This window comes from Castor canadensis, chromosome 4 (genome assembly GCF_047511655.1).
Source record: "Castor canadensis chromosome 4, mCasCan1.hap1v2, whole genome shotgun sequence".
In the NCBI taxonomy this organism is placed as follows: Eukaryota; Metazoa; Chordata; class Mammalia; order Rodentia; family Castoridae; genus Castor; species Castor canadensis.
In genome coordinates, this window is record NC_133389.1 from 113,996,937 (window position 1) to 114,014,804 (window position 17,868).

General features: G+C 33.0%; 1 protein-coding gene across 25 annotated transcripts in view; it reads right to left on the bottom strand.

The window, feature by feature from the left end:
* Baz2b (bromodomain adjacent to zinc finger domain 2B) overlaps window positions 1-17,868 on the bottom strand; it is a 274,349-nt gene that overhangs the window by 168,135 nt on the left and 88,346 nt on the right. The window contains exon 1 of one of the 25 annotated variants that reach the window (XM_074070891.1): window positions 1,681-17,658. The exons of 23 other annotated variants lie outside the window; for them this stretch is intronic. The gene's annotated coding sequence lies outside the window, so the exon portion shown is untranslated. Of the gene's footprint in view, window positions 1-1,666; window positions 17,659-17,868 lie in introns of those variants that run through there. One more of the 25 variants, XM_074070892.1, reaches the window with a different exon arrangement.

A 17,868-nucleotide genomic window follows, 5' to 3' on the forward strand; every position in this document is an offset into this window, starting at 1 on the left:
GCCAGCTACATCAAAAGTATAAGCACCTTTACTGCCTCCAAAATATTGAATATAATGTTTAAGGGTATCACACTGGAGAATGAGCTCCCGATTCTGGATTCTATTAGTGTTGTTAGTGTTGACTCTGGCACTTATTAGCTTGATCAAATGATTTAAATATCTATAACTATTTCCTTATTAATAAAAATGGAAGCAATGATACTGTATCTGATGTGATTATTGTGAATACTAAGTGATATCAGAATTAGCTCAGAGGTTTGCATATAGTAAGCATTCAATAAATGACACCTATTACTTATTATTCAAATTAAAATAGAGGTACTAATGCAAGAATATTCAACTTGATAAGAATATTCACCAAACAATATTTAGACTATCCTTAGGACGCACCAATAATTTATATTAAAAATTACTGAGTTGCCTAAAATAACCTTGCTAAGCATTTTGCAAAATAAAGCACCTTAATTCTCCAACAGAAGTGGGACCATTCATATTATCCCAGCATACTTTCAAATATTTTTAGATGCCAAGTCTTATAACTTCCTTTGGTAACTGCTTTCAATTTTTAATAATTTTAAAATGTTTTCTCTTATATAACCAAAATACCTAATACTAGATCTTAAAAGTTAAACACCTACACTTATCAGCCTATAATATAAACATATACTTTTTCTTTTACGTCAACAATTTCCTTTTTGGAAATAAGAATTCTGAGAAAAAGTAAAATAAGTTTATTTGTGACTGTTTACTAAATTACCTATAAGTTTTCTTTTTAAAGTTATGCATCCAATAATACTTACATTCCTTGGGTAGTGTTACATTAAGGTTTGAGCAAAATGAGAGTTCCATTCCAACTGAAAGAGCTTTGTAATAGTGCCTGTTCTAAAGATAAAAATTTTCATTCTTTCTACTATGACTACTAATGTTTTCCTATCTCCAAAGTCAGTTCCTCATCTTATAAAATACTTGTGAAATTAGTTTTATTTACAGTTTGTACTACCATAAAGAAATAAACAAATACACATACTTCACTTAAGTATTCATATGGATATAGACAAGAAAACTGAGGTAAGCAGTTTAAATGACTGCCTGAAGACCATAGATGGAGGGCCGCCAGCATAGAGTTAACATTAAGAAGCTCATTATTCCCTTCTTATAATTCTGAACACTTACTATTGTTTTCATATCACAAAGATCTCTTAATTTAAGAAAAGGAATTTAATATAATAATTAAAATAAGTACCAACACATTAAAATATATGTAAATAGAATTATGAAATTTCTTAAAGACAGTTTATCCCAATAGTCTCTGAAAAAATTAATCTGACTTACTATATGTTATTTTTTAAAATTTTGCTTACAGTGCCAAGAAAGTGGCAACTTAATATAATTTATCATGTCAATGTCTTTTAAAAAGCTAATTTATTTAACCAAAATTTTCAGCAAGTATATGAAATAGTTGGATTCAAGATACCAAACAGAAACACTATTGCATTTAAAAAAAAAAAAAAATCCTCCAAACTTAAAACAGTAGTTTCTACTCAATTGTAAACTTGAACTTCAGGATTATATTTATAAGAGATTTATCAATGAAAAGACAATAACAAAATCCAAAGAAAACATCAAATACTCTTGCATTTAAAGCAGAAAAAGAGAAAGAGTATACCATTAGCAGCTTACTGTGGAGAGTGGCTTTAATCAGGAAGTAGCCATTATCCTTTTGCTTCAGAGCAGTGACAGCACTCCAAAACAACAAGCCGGGATATTTTTCAGTTAAAAGGCATGAAAGAATACCTACTATTGTGTCCTAGTTTGCTGACCCCAAAGGTCACCATATGTCTTTTACCAAAAGCTATAATGAAAACGAAATTCAAGCAAGCATTTACAATGCTCTGTTTGTTGAAACACCTAAAAATCTACCTAACACAACCTCTCTCTCTGTTACTCACAAAACATGGCTGTCTTATTCAGAGATTAGCAATTATTGTAATGAGATACTGTCGGAGAGGGTCAAATAGTACTTCCTGCAGTTTACACATCTTGATTTCCTGGTAAACAAACGGAAAGGCAGGTGGAGCACTTAGATCACCAGTAAACGTGAATGCTCACGTGACAAAACTAAGGCAGGTAAGGCTGACTTCCCGAGTAATTGTTCTTTTTCTATTTTTATGAACATCAAAACCAACAATAAACAGAAAAATCCTTTCTTCCTTTTTAAAGGAGGGTTTATCCTTGACATGTATAAACTCACATCTTTTAATAAGGAATGTTCCAAAATTGACACTGTTTAAGCAGATTTCAAAAATTATTTCTGGCAAATGAACTATAAAAACAAGACAATGCTAACAGGATTTTAAAAAACCAATGAGGATAACTGTTGAAGAACCTGCTAAAGAAGTCTTTAAATTTGAAGTACTTCAAGAAAGTAGATAAAAGAAATTTCTGAGTCACAATAAAAGGTCCGAATTAAAAATTTTAGTCAAAGCATAAGACTATTCTTAAGACAACCTGCAAAATAAGATTACTTTATCATTTATGTAGCAGCCTTTGAAAAAGTAGTATCAATCAAAAAGTATGCATAATTTGAAGTTATTCCCTACATCATTTTAAACTTGCATTTCAAGAAGAAACTTAAAATATTAAACTGTGAGCATTTAAAAAAATTGTTAGCTTGAAAACTAAGTTTCCTACCTTAGATTTTTTTTACCCCCCTAAATTGCTTTAATTTTTACTATTTCTGAAATTTCTAATGTAGTTGAATGAGGGTTAATTTAAATTAATTGTGGGTATAAAACAAAAAAAAATCCAACTTCATCAAAATGAGAAACTAATTTACTAATTTTAAAATATCTAGGTGATTTTTAAAACTTTGTATTTACTAAGGTCATTCATCTATGCCCTATTATGAAAACAGTAATCTTTAATTTTAAGGCAAAGAGCTCTTAAAAACATTTTTACAACAATATAATTATGTCAAAATATTAAAATCATATTGCATTGGTTTGTATTAAACTCAGTTTGAATGTACTGAGATAGAAAATATAACAAAACCAAATGACAATAAAAATCAGTAAAAACAAAAATAATACCCAAGCTGATAAGATTGTGTCAAGGACACAAAATCTCATGCTCATCTCAAAGGAGTGTGTGTTCTGTATTGAATCCACACTAACACAAGTTGCTAATGTTACTAGTAATCACCAGCTTTACTACAATGACACGTGAAGTTGATGTCTAATTTAGAAAACTATGATTAATGAGTTAAGAGTTCCAGCTAAATTTCTTGGTCAAATTAAATAATTTAAGAATCCTATAGTCACTTGGTATACAAAACAAAGTCCTTAACAGAAATTTTTAAATGTAATTCCTACTGCACAGGTAGCTTGATTGTGTAATTGATATACTAAAACAAAATAAAAATTTAAATTTAAGCATTATTACTCTGTTTCAAAGATCCATTACTATCTTAGTTTCCCATAACGGGTCAAATTTACAGGATAATAAAGACAAATGTAAAGAAATACAGCAAATAAAGTTGATATTTTGTTTCATTCACGGTGGCTTTTATCAAGAGTCAGCAAGTGTTGGTACTAAGGGTTTACAGTTTTAAACAGGAAGGATAATAAATACGGTCCCCTGTAAGAAAAAGACTCCTTCTCTGAGATGACAAATGAAAAAAAGGAACCATTTTCCTCCTCCAGAACTGATTTCATCCCTGCCTGTCCTCTCAACAAGGCATTCTGGTATAAGGCACATGGAGCACAACTAACTATACCTAGAGATTCTATAAAGGCAAGAGCTTCAGAAGGGATTCCCTCACTCCCTGGCAAATCTAACAAATCAGGAATTAGTCCTTCAAAAACTTAAAAAATGTATTCAAAAAGGAAAAGGGAAGGAACAAGAGGAGGAAGAACATTTTCTACTTTTACTTGCTCACTATCAGCTGCAATAAATGTTGCTCATATCCTACCTTATTCCAACCTAATTTCAAGTGACTTACAGAACAATGACTAGAACAGAATGTCTTTAAAATGCAAATTAATATGAATAAAAAATAAATAAAAGCCAGGCATTGTAGAGCATGTCTGTAATCCTAGCACTGGGGAAGGTGAGGCAAAAGGGTCTTTAGTTTGAGGTTAGACTGGGCCTATCTCAAAAAAAGACAAAAAATGAAAGAAAAAGACCAAAAAGAAAAAGAGGAAGAGAAAAAGAAGAGGAAGTGAGAAAGATGTAACATAAGGTAAAGATGGAACACAGAAACTCCTATCAGGTCTTGAACAAGTTATGATGTGAGTGGTTCAGCTAGCTATAAGCTTCCTAGCTATCAAAGAAAGTAGGTACAAGATCAAATTACAAAATTCTTAATTCTCCATAAGATGATACTTTACAAACAAGATCCAAAACTTTTCCTAATTCTCAGAATTGAGAGAAATTTCTCTTATACATTTCAATGATGCAACACTGGACAATAAAATAGTTTTCTCATCATCTTGACAGAAATTCAAATAACGAATTTCATATGACGTTTTCGCAGTGCAAGCTACATAATATAATGAAAGACTACCGGGAAAGTAAGTTTACTCAGGAATTCTGCAATTTCCACTAAAAATAAAAATTTCCAGGGACTTTTGTTAAACTCACATGCATTTTCATATTCCAAATTCATATTCCATTTTCTCACATTCACTTTTTTTTTCTTTCTTTGGCAGCACTGGGGTTTGAACTCAGGGCCTCACACTTGCTATTGCAGGTGCTCTTACCACTTGAGCCACTCTGCCAGCCCTTGTATTCCGTTTTCTAAATGCAGGTTCTTCCGTGAGATGAGTATATAAACTAGGCAGGCAAAGGAAAACTCTGGCTCCAGATCAGGCAAAAGAGAAGTAACTAGATCCAGACACGTAAAAGGGACATCTCCTTTTACTTTAACCTCTTATCCACTGTGACCTTCCATGATACTGCTCAATTCAAAGACATGGTAACCCAATCTATGATGATTTTTATTCCTTCTCAGTTTGGCATTTCAAATTGAGGCAGGGTCAAATTTCTCTGACTGTGTCTTCACAATCAATTTATGCCAATTTAGAGTCATGTTTTCATATTTAAGAGCATTTAAGTTTTATTTTACCAGTGGTGGTGGTAATGGGGAAGATAGTATTAAAAGGAAGGGAATTTCCTATGTGTCATGCTACTGTATCATATAAGAAAACAAAAACAAAAACAAAAAACAAGTCCACCATGGTAGCATATCCATTGACATGTATCTAGATGAGCACTATTAAAATTTTACAATGCTACACACTCTGACTGTCACGTGCAATAAAGAGGTAGTAGCAAATCAAATCCCCATTGTAGTTGGGTGGGTCTCCTTCATGTTTCCCACAGATGCATTCCTCCCTCCCTGGCTATTCTTCTGTGGTTTCCCACTGCTTCTTGCACTCCATTATCAGTTTAGGTCTCACCACTTTCAGAATGCCTCTCTCTCAGAGCCTGACTATTTGGGCCCTTAAAATGTTCGTTCTCAACATAATTTAGTTCTATATTACTCTATAATTATTTGTGGGATGTCCATTACTAGATCTTAGAAATTCTTCCTTTTTATTATCCACTATGAATAGTAAAACATGCAACATGTAGCAAACACTCTTAAGTACAAATTAACTTAATATGATGCATTAATAAATTGCTGGACATATTTATAAGAGTTCATGTTTGTTCAATATAGACAAAATATTTGTTAGAATTGCATTAAGTGAAGCATACAACCATTTTTCCAATACAGATATTTTTGTATGATATAAAGTCAACTTGTATTTATTTAATCAAACATTGGGCCATTCTATTCTCTACGGAGAATTTTTGCTACTGCAAAAGGTAGCAATCTTTAGATTTGGTATATGTTCACTTGCTTAATATATTTTCTTGCAATAAGAAAAATCAATCCTAACATTTAAAAATGTTAGAAAACATGTGCTTAAGTAGCTCATTATGACTTAAAACAATCAATACTACATTCTATTCATTTAAAAAACTATAAGATGATAACATGGTTACATTATTAGCCACCTTGTAATTCTTTATTTTGAGGAACAAAAGTATGAATCATCCATAATACAAATTTAAAAGTATTTTGAAAAAATTTAACAACAACAAAAGAATATAGTTCAATTTTCTTTTCCTTGAAATCAAAATGGTCAAAGTAAACCAAAGACAGCTATAAATGAATGCAACACAATAGATACACACAGAGCCTGTGAGAATACAATATTCATTTTGCTGCAGAAGAACAGACATTGCATAACAATGAGATTTGCTAATGAAAGCAACCATCAACCTGGAATACATATGTATTAAACCAAGACCTCAGTGTCAATTTTTTGCATCGTTTATTCTTTCTTTCATTTTTTTCTTGTCCTTTTCAGTATTTTTGTCCATTAGATTTAAGAACTTATTGGTAAAGCAAAACCAACACTCTAATATTATACACTACTGTCTTTTATTCATCACATTTATTTTTAATGTAAATTCTGACTGTTCTGCGTCTATCAGCTATTAATGTACCTTAAGAAAAAATTGATGCTACGAGGTGAAACAAAGAAGGTTTATTTCTACAATTGTTGGATCAGGACCAAAAAGTTTCATCAACATTTGATGTAAATTCCATGTGAAAAATTTTACAGCAAGGTAAGTGCTTACTAAGAAATAAGAAAATAATAATAAATATAATTTGAATTCAGTTTTGTAACAGTGTCTCATTAGCATTTTCTATTACTGACAATTATTAAATGAAATAATGTAGGCAGATATAATAGCTATCAACATGAAATTTATCCTAATGTTTTTACATAAAAACCTACAAATATTGATTACAAGATTCTATTTGTGAAAAATAAGTAGTTCTGAGAACTTTAGTAAAGACTTATTAATGTTACAATTTTCTATAAAAGCACAAGACTCCAAAAGAATTTGACAATATTTATCATAAAGAAAAGTATTAATACCCCCAACTAATTTACTGAGTATAAGCTACTGAACTAGAGTGCCATCTGTCCCTTTACACAAGTTAGGATTTCCATTCACTTACATTACAGATAAAATTAACAGCCTATGAGGTCTATAACTGCTACTAATTCCTAATATTCACAGCTTTAGGAAAAAAGAAAAAAGCCATATTTATTACAATTAAAACAGCCAAAGTTACAAAGAAAATTAAGTTTCATACTTTTATATTTATTATACACTAATGTCTAACATAAAATATCCTACAAAATAATAATATAAAGGCAACATGAATTTTAGTTCTATTAGAAAAGCAAGTCAAATAATTAAGATATTACTTATAAATTTAACTGTCTGAAAGTTATCACTCACAGTGTCATAGTTGTTAAGGCTATTATAAAAATCTTGGAGTTGTAAGTATGCTCAGTGTTAGAGCGCTTGCCTAGCATAAATGAGGCCCCGGGTTCAATTCCCAGCAATACAAAAATAAGCAAACAAATAAAAATCTTGAAGGATGATTAAGCAAAGAACAACACAATCCAAGAGCAATCATTAATTCATAATCAATGTACTTCTTTAAAAACCATAAATTTCAATTAAAATGGCAAAATATAAATTATACTATAGAGAATCAGACAAGCAAGTGACCATAGAAATACCAAAACCTACTTTCATTAGGACAAAGGAAGTAATACTAAAATGTGAGGTTTCAGAAGGTCATCTAGCTTCTTGCTAATCAAAGCGTAATACACCAGCAACCTTGAAATTACTTATTAGAAATGCAAAATCTTAAGCCCTCACCCATTCTTACTGAATCAGAATCTTCTTCACATTAACATTTTAGAAGCCTTAATCTAAAAAAGTTCTTCAGTATATCCAATAATCTCCACACCAATACAAGTCATTTTTGATATTTTAATAACTTATCAAAATTCCATACTAAAATATAGACTATTTATTGAATAAAAAATTTATTTGTGATACTCAAAATCCATTGCCTGCCTTTTTCTTAGTCATATGAAATCTTATTCCTATGGTTGATACAAGAAATAAGAAGGCAGGAATAATTACCTTTTTTCTAAGAGTTTGGAAAATATTAAATAGATAAAACTGACGTGTTTACACTCTCTCAGCAACAATTTTAAATTATCTCAATCAAAGAGTCCTTCTGTAAAATAAAATATTTTGAAGAAGTCCAATACAATAGAAAATAAGTAAGTGAAGAGAAACAACTAGTATGGTGTCTCAGAGTACAGTCTGATTTGAGAAATGGTAACTACTATCTAAAAATAAACAGAAAAACTATCATACTAATTACAAAATTTACTATTCATCAAGGCAAGTCCTAAACACCAGAGAGCCAAATGTGGTGGCTCATACTTCTAGTGTCAGTGCTGGGGAAGAGAAGGTAGGAGGATTAAGAATTTGAAGCCAGCCTGGGCTATATATAGCAAGACCCCTTTTCTCAAAACAAAAAACAAAAACAACAACAAAGAAAGGAAAACCGAACAAACAAATAAACAATAAAAACCCCACTAGATTAAATTATGTGATGAGTTTTTCCTAATTCAAACTGACGTTTCACTAAGGAGGTGTACAAGACTAATAGAGATGAATTGGCAACGTAACAATGAACACACTGAAAGTGTTAAGAGTGGTATAAACACAGTACAATGGGAACAAAAGCAACTGAGGATATCAGAAAAGGCTTCATGAAAAGGGGAGACCTAAAGTAGCCTTGCAACATGTGTAGGAGTTTGAATGCAAAGATGGCTAGATGGGGGAACTAGGAACAGAGGTATTTTCAAGTGATAGGAAAGCATTTATGCTAAAGATCAAAAGCTGAAAATCACTGAGTATATTCAGATAATAGCTTAAAGGGGCTTGCAAATGCCCTAATATTTATCATTTGTTCATTTTATAAAAGTGGCACTTAGAAAAACTGTTAAAATACCTGTGCAGCACGATAAGAGCTTATTAAGTATCTATTATTTGAATGAATCAATCAACAAGTAAATGAAAATAATGTAGTCTGGTTATTAAACAGAGAATATGTAGAAAATAGTGGGAGGGACATAGGGCCAAAAAAGTAGTTAGGACCTTACTGGAGACAATCCTGAATTCATTATTAAGGTCTTCAAATTTAATGCTGCAAACAATGGTATACTATTTGCATTAGAAACATTGATCTAGCAGCTTTAAGTCGGATGAACTGAGCAGGAAGAAATTTCCAACATGGATGTTGCAATATTTAGTCTACTGAGATAATTTAACCAAGAGTTAGGTTCTGTATTAAGGTTGTGACAGAAGAATCACAACTGAGATGAATGTGAAAGCCAAGCTGAATCAACTTCTCTCTCAAAATTTAACTTTTTAGCTAGTTAAAGTAGAGCAAGAAATAAAAACTTACACTGTAATAGTAAAATCCATTAGACTTCATAGCAGCTAAAGTTTAACAAATGGAAACGTGTAACAGGAGATCTTTTTTTGTTATTGTTTTAATTTTTGGCAGTACTGGAATTTGAACTCAGGGCCTAGCATGTGGTAGACAGGCACTCATCACTTGAGCTGCAACCCCAGCTCACAAGAGATCTTTTCTGCAGTGGTGGTGTAAACTGTTACAAAGATCTTATGAAGATATTAGGAGATATATAGTAAAGTCAAAACTTCATGAAGCCTGTAACACAGAAAAGCTTCCATACATGTGTATAGTGACATATATACGAATGTAAACGCAAGCTGGGAATATAGATCAGTAGTAGAACACTTGCCTAGCATGCATGAGGACCTGGGTTCCACCTGCACCATGGCAGAAAATAAAAAAGAAAAGAAAAAGAAAAAATTGTACATTATTTGTACAGTTAAATATGGGAAATAATGAGAAATGAATAAATAAAAGTATTATGACGTATTTTTACAATGAAATGGTATGCGGCAGTTAAAGGGAATGAATTAGGTCTACACATACTAACATCACTATGCCAATACAGCACCTTGAGGAGTGTGAAGGTCTCGTTTATACTTGTGTTCATCATTTTGCTTAGGACAGGACAAGCCTATAAGCAACAATGGAGGAAATGGATATGTCTTATGAAAGGCATAATGAAGCAGATCTCTGGGCAAGGGAGAAGGAAATGAAAAGCAAAAGGCATGAATAAGATCTTAGATTTAAGGAGGAAATGAAACACTTTTTTTCTCAGAGGTGGGTAGGAAGGTAAAAGGGGAAACAAAGTTTTTTTTTTTTTTTCAGCCTTTTATTTTGAAATAAGTATATATCTACAGGAAGATATAAGAAAAGTACAATGAAGTCCCATGTATTGATCTCCCAGTTTCCCCAATGGTCATACCTTACACAATGCTGTAAGGTACAACATTGAAACCAGAAAATTAAAAACATGTATGTGTGGTTTCATGCAATTTTTCCACATGTGTCCAACTGTGTGACCAATACGACAATTAAGATACATCATTAGAAAATTGTTCTTATGCTGCTCCATTGAAATCATACTCAGGTCCTTATCCTTTACCATGTCTGGTCCCTTGTAGCCCCTGATTTGCTCTTTATCTCTACAATATTGTCATTTTGAGATGTTATAAAAATGGAATCAAACCATCTCCTTTTTAGATTGGCTGTTGTTTCCTGACACTCTTCTAAGTTGTTCCATGAGTCAAAAGTTAATGATCTTTTATTGCTGAGTAGTATTCTTTGGTATGAATAAACATATTATTTTTAACTATTCATCCCTCGCAAGCCTCATTTCAAGTTTTTGGCTATTATTGATTATAAATAAGAGTAGTATAAACATGTACTGGTTCCTATGTGGACATGAGCTTTCATTTTTCTGGGATAAATGCTCAGGGATTTGGTTGCTAGATCATATGGTAAGTGTGTTCAGTCATTGTTTTGTTTTATTTATTAATAAACTGCCAAAGTATTTTTCAAACTGGTTGTACAGTTTTACATTCCCACTGGGTTAAGTGTCCAATTTCTGCTCAGCCTTGCCATGACTGGTATTGTCACTATTTTTTATTTTACCTGTTCTGATAGGTAGGAAATGAAATATCATTTTTGCATTTTCTAGGTGGACAGTGATACTGAATACTTTTAACGGGTTCAGCTGACATTTATATATCCTCCTTGGTGAAACAGTTCTTCATGTCTTGTCCATTTTGAATTGGACTGTTCACATTTTTATTATTGAATTTTGTGAGTTTTTAAAATATCCTAGATACGAGTCCTTTGTCAGATATGTGGTTTTCAAATATTACCTGTAGATAGTTTGTTCTTTCATTATCTCAACAGTCTTTTGAAAAGCAAATGAATGAAACTTTGATTAACTCCAAATTATTTATTTTTCCTTCATAGATCACATTTTTTATGTCCTGTATAAGAGCTCTTTCCCAAGTTTGATCTTAAAACTTTTCCCTATGTTTTCTTCCAAAAATTTTAAATTTAAATATATAATCTAAGGAGCTTCAGAACTAGAAAAAAGGAGAAACTAGATCTTTTCTTTAGAAGGCCTTCAACTACTAAGGCAAGGTAATTTTAACATTTATTGGGTATCTACTTAATAGTATTACCCACTTTACATAGTTACACATTATAGGATATAAAGAGTGATAACCCACAAATGCATATTTTTATTTTATTATGTGCTTTGAAAGATTTACATGAGTGTACCTGACTCACCCAGGAAGGTCTTGAGAATGTTTACATCTGCTCTAAACCTTTAAGAATGGAAAACTGGGGGCTGGAGGTATGTATGGTACAAGTGGTAGAGTGCATGCCTAGCAAGTACAAGGCCCTGATTTCAACCCCTATCACCACCAAAAAAAAAAAAAAAAGAAAAGAAAAGAAGAGAAAAATTGGGCTAATCAGAGGAGAAGACCATGTGAGAAAAGGGAAGAGCACTGAGGAAAAACACAAGGACTGTTTACCATAACCTGCTTTAATAATGAACAAAGGGTTTTAAATTTGAAGAGCAGTAAGAGTGGGAGATTGAGGCATAGTTTTAGACATAGGCAGAGGACAGACAGATTGTGAAAGACTTCCATTCCTCTGGAAATCAGATTAACTCTACAATGAGTGAAAGTCAGTAATGGATTTCTAGTAGACTTCTATGTCAATGAGGTCATCACTGAGAGGATGATGGTTACGGACATAACAAGACCAGAGGCAGAGACACCAGCTGGACAGCTACTGATACAGCCCAAGTCAGACATGATGCAACCTACATTATGATTTAGGCATTGAGAACAGAGAAGAAAGGAAGGATCTGGAAATATTTAGAGAGGAAAAGAAAAAAAAGAAATGTAGTCATACTGAAACGACAGGGAAAGGTATTACCTTAAGGAAAGTAGCAAAGTTAGGAAATAGCAGTTGTGGAAAATTCTTTGACTAACCTGTGGTTAACCTGTAGGGCTATCTAACACAGCAAGTACCAAAACATGGAAACAGTAGTTACATTAAACACTCTTTGAAGGAAGGGTCAAATAAATTGGAGATTCAGGAAATACATTAAAAGATGCTCAGAAACAGTTAAATAAAACAAATTGCTTTAACATTAATCTTATGGAATCTTCTCTTTGGATGGTACTCCATACAACCAGTACTTCAGCAAAACTACTTTGGAGACTACTGGCTTGATGATAAAATGAGCTTTAGTTAAATTCTCTTTTTTAAAAAAAAGAAAGACTGCCATGTTGGTTTCTGTACAGGCACTCTGGCAGTGTGTTTTCCTGCTGCTCATCCCTCACACAGCCCTGTGCACACTGGTTCCCTCATCAGTCTTGGAATAATCAAACACACTCTCCTTCAGTGGTGTGGTGTTTACTGATTTCTCTAGATGAGTTCTCACCCAGAGAGCTGCATGACTTCTTCCTGTTTCCTTGAGATCTCTGCTACCCTGTCATCTTTTTAGAGAGGACTGTGATAGCCAGTTTATGACACATGGCAAGTTATACCCCCAGAACTTATGACCTTAATTTGCTTCATTTTTCTTCCTGTGTTGGTTACCATCTAACTAATTAAATATTAATTAATTTGTTTCATCCACATGTAGAACGTAAGCCCCATGAATTCAGCGTCTTTGTTTTGTCTGGCAAAGTATCCTTAGCACTTGAATGTAAGTAGGCATTTACTTATTAGTTGAATAATTTAGTGATCACTTAACCTCTATCAAGTATAATTCTTCATATTAAAGTAGGTATTAGGTAAAATAACTACATATCAACATATCTCTATAGGAACATGAGTTTCATTTACGTTGTGATTTGCATATTCTATATTAACAATTCTATATAAATAAATAACCAGTTTTATTGTTTAAAAAACTTACTTTAACTGGGCATGGTGGCTCATGCTTATAATCCCAGCTACTCAGGAGGCAGGGATAGGAGACTGCAGTTTGAGGCCACCCTGTGCCAAACAAAAGCTAGCGAGACCCCATCTCAATAAACAAGCTGGGTATGCTGGGGAGCACCTTTAATCTAGCTAACCAGCAGGCAATATATAGGAGAATCTAGCTAACCAGCAGGCAATATATAGGAGAATCTAGCTAACCAGCAGGCAATATATAGGAGAATCATGGTGCCTGACTAGAAATTGTGAGGCCCAGAGTTCAAACTCCAGTACCACCAAAACAAACAAAAAAACTCGTTTGGGGATTTTGAAGTTTCAGCTCTTTTTCAAATGTTCTCTTAATCAAAAGTAATTGCACAACTTATATAATTTTATCTTATAAAATGCACAGACAGAATCTTCAGTATAACTATTCTTCTAAATTTCTCTTTAAATATACTTTTTTTTTTGCGCTCTGACACTACTTTTCCATATAGATCAGCTGCTCAAGTGAACATACTATACATATTAGACAGTGTCATAAGAACTTACATTCCTCTGTAAACTGAAATAAATTTATTGATATTCAAAATATCTCAGCATACAGTCAACAAAACCCTTACATATTTTAAAATCAAATGCAATCTTTCTAAAACAGAAAGAATACACACATATGCAAACACAATATATTTAAATATTTCTCACTTTACAATGGGGTTATGTCCCAGGAAACTAAGTTGAAATGTCATAAGGAGAAAATATATGTCACACACCTAATCTACTGAACATTTTAGCTTAGCAATGCACGCAGGAGAGACTATTGCCTTTTCACCTTCATGGCTGCAAAGCCCACTGGGAGATGCCTGCTGATCACTTGCGGCTATTCAGCATTTACAGTGTATCTTACCATATGGCACTAGTCCAAAATGACCAAAATTCAAACTTCAAAGCAGTTAATACTGAAAAGAGATCACTTCCATACCATAAAAAGGTCAAAGATCATAAATCACACCATTTTAAGTCGGGGACCACCTGCCTTAATAAAAAATATTAAGAAATAAGAATGTAGATCATGCATAAATAACTTTCTAATCTATGAAAAACCCTATGACAAAATGTTTTTATTTGCAATCTAAAGATGTCAGATTATATGAAAAACCTGCATTCTTTCTAATAAAAGTCTGTAATTGAATAGTAAATAAAATTATCTACTCTCTTAAATTCTACTATCTCTAAAATTATCTACTCTCATTATATAGCTGTCATGAATAACTCAGTACATTCTACGACATTTGAAGTTTTATTAAAAGAAAGTTTTATTTTTAAAACTAAAAATGTTTTATAAGTATAACAAGTTATAATTATAAGTCATGAACTAGTGAAGTGGTCCTGGTAAATAAGTCTCTGAGCCTTGGTCTCTTCATCTATAAAATAAGTGAATTGGTTTAGAATTTTCAGTACACTCTCAAGCTGTAATATTCTTTGATTCTAAAATAAATATTTTTGTAACTATTGTTTTACTCTTACAAATCAACTGAGGAATATTTTTGATATCAAGAAAGTACCCTTAAAATCTAACTTCCTTAAAAAACAGACAATAAAAGGGATTTATGTTTCTTTATAATGAAACATCTCAATTTGTACTAAAATGGTACAACTATTTGTCTACTTTACGTGAATAAAAGCTGAGGACAATTTTTTAGCACATAGAAGAGATTCTTGAATACTACAAGATCACAGTCTATATGCTGAGCTGCTAGCAAAACATCTATGTGCTCCAAAGCTGCCATTTTTCTTCCCTGACAAAGACTCCATCTGCCACTGAGCCATTTACAGCCTCCAAGAAAGAATATCAATGATCTCCACCATTCTGCAGGCATGCTTTCACCTTGGATCACCTACAGCAGGTGATACATACATCCACACGGCAAGCAAGAAGTACATGCTTTGTTCACCTGATACATATTTAAGCTATCTTCTAATGTACCGTTTTTATTCATGCTGAATTACAAAGGAATTTTCAAGTATATGTATTTCCTGCAGCTCTTGCTTTACTTTCATAGTATAGAGGAGGTATATTCGTAAAACTTTAAAACCTAAAAACTGTACAAGGTAGTTCTCAATAATGGCATAATAATGAAGAAGACAGAATCATAACAAGCTGCTACAAACGTTTTCTCTTTCTTTCTTATTTTTTATTTTTATTTTTTTGCAATACTAGGGACAAACCAATAGTCTTGTTCATTTTAAAAGAGTACTCTACCGCTGAGCTACATCCCCAGTTACTCAAAATTATTTCTGTATTAAATATATAATTTTCTTAGAAATTGAACAATAAAGGAATGTTGACATAATTTCTAGTTTTGTACTCTAGTCATGTCCTCAGCACTGTCAACAGGTGAAACTCATATCTAGCAATAAAACAGAACCAGAGAATTTTTCAATTACATTTTTGTTTCCCAATATTTTTGTTTAGTAAAGTCTCAGAAATAGATGCTAATTACCAAGAACTATTAAAAGTACTTTTTCCATCCTCTTTAAACAAAAGCATTATAATCCTTGGCCATTAATATATATGAAAATGGAAATAAATTTTTATTTAAAATAATTACTTCTTAATCTACATGTTTAATGCAATTCCCATCAAAATCCCAATGACATTCATCAAAGAGATTGAAAAATCTACCATGAAATTTATATGGAAACACAAGAGGCCATGAATAGCCAAGGCAATACTCAATCAAAAGAACAACGCTGGAGGTATCACAATACCCAACTTCAAACTGTATTACAAAGCAATAGCAATAAAAACAGCATGGTACTGGCACAAAAACAGACATGAAGACCAGTGGAGGAGAATAGAGGATCCAGATATGAAGTCACACAACTATAACCAACTTATCTTTGACAAAGGCGCTAAAAATATACAATGGAGAAATAGCAGCCTTTTCAACAAAAACTGCTGGGAAAACTGGTTAGCAGTCTGCAAAAAACTGAAACTAGATCCATGTATATCACCCTATACCAATATTAACTCAAAATGGATCAAGGATCTTAATATCCAACCACAAACTCTAAAGTTGATACAGGAAAGAGTAGGAAATACCTTGGAATTAAAAGGTATAGGCAAGAACTTTCTCAATGGAACCCCAGCAGCTCAGCAACTAAGAGATAGCATAGGTAAATGGGACCTCATAAAGCTAAAAAGCTTCTGCTCAACAAAAGAAATGGTCTCTAAACTGAAGAGAACACCCACAGAGTGGGAGAAAATATTTGCCAGCTACACATCAGACAAAGGACTGATAACCAGAATATATAGGGAACTCAAAAAACTAAATTCTCCCAAAATTAATGAACCAATAAAGAAATGGGCAAGTGAACAAAACAGAACTTTCTCAAAAGAAGAAATTCAAATGGCCAAAAAACACATGAAAAAATGCTCACCATCCCTAGCAATAAAGGAAATGCAAATTAAAACCACATTAAGATTCCGCCTCACCTGTTAGAATAGCCATCATCAGCAACACCACCACCAACAGGTGTTGGCAAGGATGCGGGAGGGAGGGGGGAAGGAACCCTCTTACTCTGTTGGTGGGAATGTAAACTAGCACAACCGCTCTGGAAAAATATTTGGAGGCTTCTTAAAAATCTACACATTAACAACACCACCAACAACAAAAAAGTCTACACATTGATCTACCATATGATCCAGCAATACCACTCTTGGGGATATACCCAAAAGACTGTGACACAGGTTACTCCAGAGGCACCTGCACACCCATGTTTATTACAGCACTATTCACAATAGCCAAGTTATAGAAACAGCCAAGTTATAGAAACAGCCAAGATGCCCCATTACTGACGAATGGATTAAGAAAATGTGGTATTTATACATAATGGAATTTTATGCAGCCATGAAAAAGAATGAAATGTTATCATTCACAGATAAATGGATGGAACTGGAGAACATCATTCTGAGTGAGGTTAGCCTGGCCCAAAAGACCAAAAATCATATGTCTACTTCATATGTGGACATTAGATCAAGGGCAAGTACAACAAGGGGATTGAACTTTGATCACATGATAAAGCGAGAGCACACAAGGAAGGTATGAGGATAAGTAAGACACCCAAAAAACTGGATAGCATTTGTTGCCTGCAGAGAAACTAAAGCAGATACTTTAAAGCAACCTTGAGGCTAATAGGAGAAGAGGACCAGGAACTAGAGAAAAGGTTAGTTTGAGAAGAATTAACTTAGATAGGTAACGTTAACACATGTACAGGAAATCAATGCGAGTCAACTCCCTGTATAGCTATCCTCATCTCAACTAGCAAAAACCCTTGGTCCTTCCTATTATTGCTTATACTCTCTCTTCAACAAAACTAGAGATAAGGGCAAAGTAGTTTCTGCCTGGTAGTGAGGGGTTGGGGGGGGTAAGGGAGGGGGCTGGGGGAAGGGGGCAGAAATGACCCAAACATTGTATGCACATATGAATATAATAAAAAAAGAAAAAAATAAATAAAATAAGATAGCT